Below are 10,305 nucleotides of genomic sequence, written 5' to 3'. Positions count from 1 at the left end.
CTCCCTAAAAGACCAAGACCTAATCATAGGATTATAGGACACTTGCCCTACCCCACACCATACCACTGCATCTATAGGGCTCCTGTATATTAACAGGGGTTACAACAGAAATAACTACATGGCTCAGGCCTTATTTAAGGAGAAATCTCTAAGGAAACTCAAAGACAACAGGAGAGACAAAAACAAGGATGCTAGAGGAAATTTTAGCCTTTGACACCACAGCTACAGCAAACAGTAAAGGCTGCCTAGCCAGAAAATGAAACCTCACACGAAAGTCCATTTAGCTCAGTTCCTTTTATCTGATACATCATGTCTGGCTTTCAACAAAAGAATACAAGTCATGCTAAAAGGCAAAAAAAAAAAAAAAAAAAAAAAAGCATCAGAGCTGGACTTACATATGGCCAATATTCTGGAATTATTAGACCTAGAGTTTAAAATAACTATGAGTAATATGCCAAGGGTGCTAATGGAAAAAGTGGACAACTTGAAAGAAGACATGGATAATGAAAGCAGAGAGGTAGAAACACTAAGAAAGAATTGAAAGGAGATGATATAAATAAAAATATTATAACAGAAATGAATAATGCCTTTGCTGGTCTCATCAGTAGAATGAACACACGGCTAAGGAAGAATAAGTGAGTTTGAAGACATGTCAATAGAAACTTCTTAAGTTAAAAAGCAAAGAGAAAGAAGAATGAAAAAGATGGAACAGAATATCCAAGAACTGTGGGATTTCAGTTAAGAATAAGAAAAAAATATATTTTATTTTACCATATTTGTTCCTTCTCTAATGCTCTTTACCTTACAAAAGGTATAATATGTGTAATGGAAATATCAGAAGGAAAGAGAGAAAGGACCAGAAGAAATATTTGAAGCAATCTTGGCTGAGAATTTTCCTAAATTAATGACAGGAACAAAACCACAGATCTGGGAAGCGCAGAGAACAAGCAGGAAAAATGCCAAAAAATCTACACCAGGGTATAACCAATCATCCCTGACATTGAGGCCATAATCATATTCAAACTGCAGAAAATCAGAGAAAATCTTGAAAGAAGCTAGAAGAAAAAAACACATTACCTGTAGAGGAGCAAAAATCAGAATTATATTGGACTTCTCTTCAGAAATTATGCAAGCAAGAAGAGAGTAGCAGGAAATATTTAAAGTGTTGAAAGAAAGAAACCACCAACCTAGAATTTTGTATCCAGCAAAGTTATCCTTCAAAAGTGAGGAAGAAATAAAGAATTTCTCAGACAAAACTGATGGAATTTGTGGCCAGTAGACCTGCCTTGCAAGAAATGTTGAAATAATTCTTTAGAGAGAAGGAATATAACATAGGTCAGAAACTCGAATCTATATAATGAAAGAGCATTAGAGAAGGAATAAATGATGATAAAATAAAATATTTTATTTTTCTTATTCTTGATTGATCTAACAAATAATAGTTGGTCAAAGTAATATTAACAACAATGTATTTGATCATTACAGCTTATGTATAAGTGAAACGAATGACAGCAATGAGATAAGGGATAGAGGGAAGGATTGGTAATATTTTGTCATAGGGTACTTGGGCTACTTGAGAAGCAGTATAGTGTAAGTTGAAAATGGACTTGGATTATTTGTAAATGTATGTTGCAAATGCTAGGGAAACCACTAAAAAGATTACACAAAGAGGTATGATTGATATGCTAACACAGGAGAGAAAATGGAATCATACAAAATTCTCAAAAAAAAAAAAAAAATACCCAGAGAAGGCAGAAAAAAGAGTGGAAGACAAGAAAAGAAACTGAGAACTAAGACAATGAAGAGATAACAGCTACAAATATGGTAAATATTACTCTACCTATGTCAATAATCACTTTAAATGTGAACGGTCTAAATAAACCAAAAAGTGTATTGATAAGTGTTTTAAATTCATCAATAATAAAATGTCCAGATCCTTCTTTCTTCTTTTCTTGATACAGGCTCTGATTATTATGAAATGCTGATGGCACTGCTATTAGAAGTTGGGGACAAGGAGACTGAATTGGAAGAGAATTAGAAAAGATGTTGAGCTGCGCTTGAGATGCCACTTGAGCGACTCTCAAGGTGCTGGCGAGCATCACGAGGTTAATAGGTTTTCCCATGTATCTGGAGTCCAGGCTCGTCGGGTTTTCCTGGATGATCTGGGGGTCCCCAAGGACCATAGCCACTAAAGGATCAGCCCCAGTGGTGGGATTGTATTTCAACTCAGTCAGCACCTGATAATCACTAGTGTATACTCACTGTAGATGCCGGACACTCAAAAACAAATGAGCCCTGGTCACTGCAGTCACTGTGCTTGGCAGACGGACACATAAACAGATCACTTAAAGGATGAGCAGCAAGTTGCTGGGTTCACAATTTGTGAATTGTCTAGTCTTTATACTCAGAGGTCCAAAACCAGTGTTTAAATAGATTCTGTTTGGTCTGCATATACTTAAATTTGAAAGAATTGTTGCCAAAATTTATAAATTGGGAGAATTCACATAAATATAAATATTTTCAGGTTTTTTGGAAAAAAAAAAGAAAACCCGACAACACTGGCCCTGCTCTCCCATACAGTGACAATAGGCCAGCGCTAAGGCAAAGTTATGTCCTTTGGTTAAGGCGTGCATTCTCCAGCCTACCACACTCTCCACCACTCCTTATCGTCCCCGACATTGAGGCCAAGTGTCAGTTGCTTTTTATCCTTGTGCTTATACTCCTCCTGGGTCCATTTTACTTATATACATTATCTCCCAGCCCTGAAATCATTGGAGTTGATGACCTCTATTCCAACTTTAATTCTCATGGAAAACTATATAAATAAGAGCCAAATGAGTAGTATTTTATATATTTACCAATATTTAAAGGAAGTCTCAGTTTATGCCTGTTGTCCATAACTGGGCCGCACTCCCTCCAAACTGTCCTGATGATGCACAACCAAAGTAGACATTTATTCTCCAACAGAGGGCCTCCAAATCGCAGACCAGGGGGCAACCTTTCCAGCTCTCTCTGCTCTGGTCTGGAGAGGAAGGCAGAACCATTTTGATATGATTTATCATAGTTTTACTGAAAAAGTTTAACAGCCTTTGGATTCTTGACATTCATCATGCCTCCTTTCTGTTAGGTGTCTGGGGTGGGGACCAGTGGTGACCATCTGTAGCTGAAGGGACACAGCTCCAGGGTTTCCACCTGCAATTTGGGTGACCATGCTTTGTTCTGTCAGGATCAGACCAGAAGGGTAAAAAGGCACAGAGGCAGGTGCTGGGAGGGACAGAGTCACGTGCACCAGAGTAGTTCTCATGCAATGCCGTAGCATCTAGGTTAGGGGGAACCTGCATTTTGTTGCTGGGCATGGAGGATAAGGCAGTGTGGCCTCATGATCTGGTACGTAGGCCTTGAGTCCAGACAGACCTGGTCTCTTCTCTTCATTCTCCCACTGAGTAGCTGTGAGACTCTAGACTAGAGACTTAGCCTCTCTCTGCTTCAGTTTCCTCTTCTGCAAAAGCAAGAAGCTAGATAGTATCTTATAGGGTTATTGTAAAGATTCAACGTGAGTGAAATCCTTAATGCAGTGCCTGGCATGTTGCAATTGTTCAATCAACAAATGGTAATTTTATTGTTGTCGCTGTAACTGGTATAGCGTCATCAGATAAAATACAGGATGCCCTGTTAAATTTGAATTTCAGACAGACAATGAATATATACATATTTTAAGTATAAGAATGTTCCATACAATATTTGGGACATATTTATACTAAAAATTTTTTGTTTTTTATCTGAAATTCAGATTTAACTCCATGTCCTGTATTTTATTTGCTGTATCTCTCCTAAGCCTCGTTTGTTCATTCCTTCATTCGGGCAACACATATTTACTGAGTACCCACTCTACGTCAGGTACTGTTGTCAGGCTGATGGAAAGTAAACCAAACAAGGACTGCTGATCTTGAGGAGGTTACGTTCGAGCCGGAAGAGGCAGATAAAAAAGAGCAGACATATACGCTAATTGAACCATCTAGTACACGAGGTGATTACAAGTATTATGGAAAAAACGAAAAAGTTGAATGTATTAGAGAGTGCTATGAGGAGGTGGTACAGATAGCGATGTTTATTAAGGTGGTCCTTGTAGGCCACTTAAAAGAAGAGATTTGAACAAAGACAGGAAGAAGGTGAGGGGGCAGGAGTTTGCACAGTGTGTACAGTTTAAATAAGGCTGCTGAGCCAGGGAGAGTGCCCGGCACATCCCAGAAATAGCGAGGAGTCTGAGTCCACTTGCATCCCATATAGGGCATGACCTCAAAGCTCGAGCAGCTGCCCGGCCGTGGGGCGCTATTCAACCCCAATGCCTCCTCCTTTCTAGTCTACACAGGCTCTCCACCTCACCCTGTGCTGCACCGGGGCCATGCTCCCCTCAGGCTGCTCCTCTCTGCTGGCCCTTCCACACCCGCAGCCATCTCCTCCCCAGGGCCTGCTCTCTCTCCCACCCACCTGGGTCCCTGCGGGAATCCTAGTCTCTCAGGTGTTCTGCATATGTTTGAACCTCATCTGTGGGCTGGGTTTCTTGTCCACAGGGCTTCTGGGCCCCATACGAATCTAGGGATGAGTCTGAGCAGCCATTCCAGGATCAGAAAAGATTTCAAGGAGACAAGAAGTTCCTGGAACCTTCTGAAAGGGTGCCTGAGGTCAGGTTCCCCAGAGATGAGGATTTGGGAATAAGTGATTTATCAAGGAAGGGCTTCCAGGAAAAACTGGTAAGGGAGGGAGGAAGCAGGACAGGCAGGGGAGAAATTTCAGGCAGATCCCGGGGACGGCAGCTGCAGCCGGCTCCCTCGATCTGAATGAATCTGGGATGTGCAGAGCCTCAACGCTGTCCAGACCAGAGGCAGGGGGCTGGCGGTCATCCTCTTGCACCCATCAGTCATAGGTTAGGGGCTGCCCCAGGGTGGCGGCTTCAGGGGCACTTGGGGCTCTGTGTTCCTGTAGACAAAAGTGACTCCAGTAGCTTGAGGAAATCCTCCAGAAGAAGACATTTTGAGGGCAAAGATTTTTGAGGAGATGGAGGGGTGCACAGAAAACAGGTGAAAGAATCCTGTGGGGTCTGGGTGGAGCAGAAGGTGGGTCCAGAGTCCACAGAAAACTTACAGAGACTGCGTGGCCCCCAAACCAACTTAACCTAATAGATCCAGGTGAGCAAACCTCAGTCCCATGGCCAAACCCACCTGTTGCCTATTTTTGTCAATAAAGTTTTATTGAAACACGCCCTTTCCGTTTATTTACATACCGCCTATGTTTGCTTTTGTGCTACAACAGCAGAGTATTGTCCTCAAAACTAAAATATATGATATCTCTGACCCTTTACAGAAAAACCTTGCCCACCCCTGTGATAAATCCTGATCTTGACCTCAGCTCCATATATTCAGTTACACTGTTATTATCTTTTCCAATCCTAGGCCTTTCATTGGGATCGTGGAGGCTGATCAGAGTTTGGACCTCAGGATGGGGAGCAACAGCCCAAGAGAACACAGACTGTGAGGATTGTCTCCTGGCTGAGAAAGTTGAGGGAGTGTGTGCAAGGAACAGTGAATTGGCTTGTCTGGCTAAATTCTTGCTTCTTGCTCTTTCAGTTTTTTTTTTTTTTAAAGTTTTTTATTATTTATTTATTTAATTGAAGTCACATTGGTTTATAACATTGTGTAAATTTCAAGTGTACATCCCTGTATTTTGACTTCTGTATAGACTGCATCATGTTCACCACCAAAGTCTAGCTGCCATTGGTCACCATACACATGTGTCCTTTTACCCCTTTCACCTTCCCCCAGCCCTCTTTCTCTCTTGTAAAAACAGAAAGCAAAGGTCTAGGGAGAGGGGAAGAAGCAGGGTCAGGTGGCTGCTCTGGCAAGGAGGTGGCAGGTGTCTCCCCCAGTTTTTTACTCTCTGTAGAAAGTATAAGTAGTCCCTGTTAGAGGTCAACGCTTCCTGTAAAGGGGGATACTAGAGAAATCTTCTGTTCTTATCCTCTTTGGAGCCTTCAGATACATTCATTTTTCTTCTCTTTCTGTTCCTCCTAAATAGTCTGATAGTTCTAGAAGCAGAAATCAAGAATACATACACATATGGCAAGTACTTGAGTCCACATCACTTTTTGGAAAGACTGGTTGTATTATAACCTTCCAGGGCAGAGCCAGAAGCCTGGGGGGGGACTTTTTCCCTCTTTTCAAAGCAAAAGTAGGAATTTAAACACTGATGGCACAGTGGGAGTGTGTTAGAAAGTAAAAGTGTGAAGCTTGTGTTATCGGAAAGAAACAGTTAAAAATATTCGATGTGTGTGTGTTGGGGTGTGGGTTAAATTAGACGGCAGAGAAAGGTTTTGATGGCTTTGAGTTATCTTCCCAGGCCGTCATATCCTAGACTGGCTCCTCATTAGGTGCATGTGTGTAATGCTTAGTGTGTGCATGATACGGTCCTTACAGGCTTTGATATGGTTTGGACTTATATGAAGAAGAAACCATTCTTTTAAGGTAAGGTGGAGGGTCTCACCTTAAGAAAGAGTTCATGAAGTCAACCACCATGGTCCTGCCAGCACCAGGGCATGCATGTCTCCGTGACTGAAACCTGCTTCTCTTCACTAGCGCCTCTTGGTTGGTTAGCAAAGCCTGCGTGGAAACAGCCTCAGACCTTATGTCTCTTCCCAGGCAACCAGTGGCTGTTGTGTTTTCCTCCAAGATGGGCTGCACGACAGGTCTAGTTAGGATTCTGGGTAGGTAATTACTGAGTTTGGTCAACTCATGTAGCTGTGGTGTTTCATAGAGATGGGATTCCAAGATACCTGAGTTCCATTTTTGATTTCCTAATTTACTGTCTGTCTCTACGGTTTAAGACAATCATTTGAAACAGCCCATAACTGTTAAAATAGAGCACCGTGAACAGTTGAACTATAATATGCTTACAGTGGAAATATCTTTCTTTCTTTGTATTTTCTAATTTTTCTACAACAAACATAGTTTACTTGTATAATACAAGATATCAGCAACAACAAAAACTGGAAGGAAAAACAAGCAAAAATGTTTCCTAACTGATATCTTTTCCTTCGTCTGTAGTCAAAATGTGGTGCAAGTGGTGACCAGAACCCCAGGATCCAAAGTGGCCTCATCTGAGGCCCAGTGATCCACTTCAATGCTGCGTTAGTTAAAGAGTTTAGTCGGTCTGGATGTCAGTCAGTCTTACTGCATCTTCCTCTATGAGAACCTTTATTAGTAGCATAAGTGTGTCTAAGCAGACCTCACATCTCGGATAAGAGTGCAAGATTTGGAAATGAGGACGGTAATATCTATATATGGTAGGAATCTAAGAAAAGCCAATCTCTTTTCTGCTTTTATCCAGCATTTTAGTAAGAGCATCTGCAAAGAACGTCAGTATTACAGTTCACCCTGAATGCTGTTATTGCATATAGGCCCCTGGCTCTTTGACTGAAGTTCAGTTTTTGGAAATACTCCGGTTCTGGATCCTTGTGGTTATTACACTGGCTCTCCTACCATTGCATATGTGCCAATAGCCTAACACCTGGGAAACATCCCGACTTTCAGAGATGATGCCCAAATGACCTCGACAATGAAGGCCCTTAACACAGACAGAGGCTGCCATGCGGATACCAGGCTTCAGTGGTGCAGATAAAGCAATGGGAAGAGTGTAACTTGTTCCTAAGTGACATCTCAGCAGGTCCGGTAAAGCTAGAAGCCCTAACCATTAAGAGCACAACTAAAATTCTTCAAAGTGGCATGAGAGTTTCCGAGAAAGTTCTGGAGTGGACCTGCCAGTCTAGGTCCCAGGTCAGCTTCCTGTTTCTACACACATTGCATGTTCTTCGCTTGCTGATGGGATTAGTCAAATAACCCATAGGATTCACTGACTTTCTCTTTCACTTTTCAACTGATTTCAACTCATTTGCCTTTGGAATGATTGGAACTCTCTTTGTATTCTTATCTGGAGCCCCTAACTCCCAGTGATAATGAAAATAACAACATGTAGGGGCAAGTCCAATGTCCCTTTATGTATCTTTTACTAGTTCTGCCAAGCACTGATCATTCGGGCTATGTTCACCTAAACCATAGTGGACTTGGTAATTAGATAATTGGAATTTATCATCAACAGCAGTCATACTTTCCTGAACTGTACCATACATCAGACACTGTACTTTACACTGGTGATGCAAAGGTGTGTGTGTGGGGGGGGTCAGACACCATTTCCCTGGGGTTCACTGGGTAGCCACCGTGGTGAATATTCTAATTTCTAATATATTCAAATGCCAGCTCTACTCATGAACTATGAGGTCATGGTCAAGCCTATTAATTTTTATGATTCTAGGTTCTCATCTATAAAATAGAAATTATCACACTTCCAAGGGCTTATATTAGGAGCAAATGAAAATGTACATGAAAGAGCTTTGAAAACCATATAAATATGAGAATATATTGCAAAACTACACTTATCTGTAAGCCAAGTCCATAGGTTATTCCAGGATCTCTGGCAGTGATTTTTTAATATGTTAGTGTTGCCTGGTAAATATGCAAACTTGATAAATGCTGCAATGAAGGCAGCACAATGCCTAGTGCATAGAAGGAGTCCAACAGCTTTTTGTGGAATTGAACAGAATTGAGTCTTAAAGACTGAGTAGAAATTGGATAGGCCAATGGTGCAGTGGGCAGACGTTATGAGCAGAAGGTACAGCACCAAAAGTGCTTTGGGCATTGGAGAAATTTTAGGAAGTTTGGTGAGGCCAATACACAACTGTGTGCACTAGGAATTGACGAGAGATGGGGCTGAAGGAGCAAACAAGGGCGAAGTCATGAAAGACATTGTATGCTATGCTGGAGTTTGTTTTTCATTCTGAAGGCAATGGTTTAAACATCGGAAAGATTTTAAGTAAAGAGAGCGATGTTTGTATGGGCCTTTTAGAATGAATTCTCTGGTGGCGAGTATGTGATGGATAGAGAGACCAGGAGGAGCCTATCATGGTGGTCCAGGGGAGGGGTGGGCGGGTTTGAAGTAAGTAGTGGCAGCGGGGCATGGAGACCAAGAGACAGAGTCAAAAGGAGTTCACGAGGCACAACTGGTAGGACTTCCGGTGACTTGGTGAGTGTGTGTGTACAGGGAGCGGGACGACTCCCAGACGTCTGCTTTGGGTGGCTGATGGATGGAGCCATTAACAAGGACAAAACAAACAGAAGGAGAAAGTCCATCAAGAAGAGGGTAAATTACATCTATAATCTGCCTTAAGAAAACACAGAAATGTGTCATATGTTTCAGATAGATTTTCATCAGTATTCTGAAAACCTACTTGGGTGCCATATTCTTCCCTGGAGCACGGCTTTCCTCATGGTCCAGCAGATAAGCCAAATACGTCAGAAGGACTATTTGCTTGGACTCCTCCGAAGACGGAACAATGGATGAGGAGCCCAGACTGTGTGTTAGTGAGGAGCTGGTTTCATCTGCTTTGTGACAGACTGCTCCTGACTCTTTCCAACCATGGATTTTTGCTTAAACTCATCAGCCATTGCCCCGCTGCACTTGCCATTGAATAGATTATGTGTATATGGTTGGTTTAGTGGAAAATTCTTATTGGAACAGCTTTTGGAATCATTTAAAACAGATACTGGTGGTTGTCTTGTAAGCCTAGGCTATTTCTAGCCATTCATTTGCTGTTTCAAAGTCGGCCTCAGAACTGCTTTTCATGATTTCATTTCTGAAATTTATTTTATTTGTGAAATATTGTAGTATGAGAAACGTGGAATGACCTTAACTTCTGGAGAAATAATACTGGCTTTTGCACAATGAATGTGAGTTTCTTGAGGGCAAGGATTCATTTTGTTTATTTCCGAGTCCCCAGCACATAAAAGTTTCTGGCGTGTGGGAAATGCTTAGCATATATCTGTGGACTATGGAGTGATTGAATTTAAATGATGGCTATCTTTTTAAAGAAGACATTTTAGAATTTCCTAAGTAAAATGTAGTTCATAATAATAGGTACAATCATAAGCAGGACCTTTGCCAGAATATTTTTAGAGTATTTTAGATGGAAAGAAAGCTCGAAAATGACTTTCTTTTGTCTTCTCCACCCATGAGGGCAGAAGCATCAGCATTTTTTTTGCTCCTCTTAAAGTCATTCTTGGAACTTCCTGGCCACTTTCCTTGCCCTTTTACAATGTATGGGCACTCAGATTTTTGGTTCTGTTGCTTGCTCCAAATCACTTATCAACCACAACACAACGTTGATATACGGCTCTCCATGTAGCATAAGAAATGTTTGCT

Source organism: Equus przewalskii, chromosome 4 (assembly GCF_037783145.1).
Source record: "Equus przewalskii isolate Varuska chromosome 4, EquPr2, whole genome shotgun sequence".
Taxonomy (NCBI): Eukaryota; Metazoa; Chordata; class Mammalia; order Perissodactyla; family Equidae; genus Equus; species Equus przewalskii.
Note: the sequence above shows the minus strand (reverse complement) of the source record.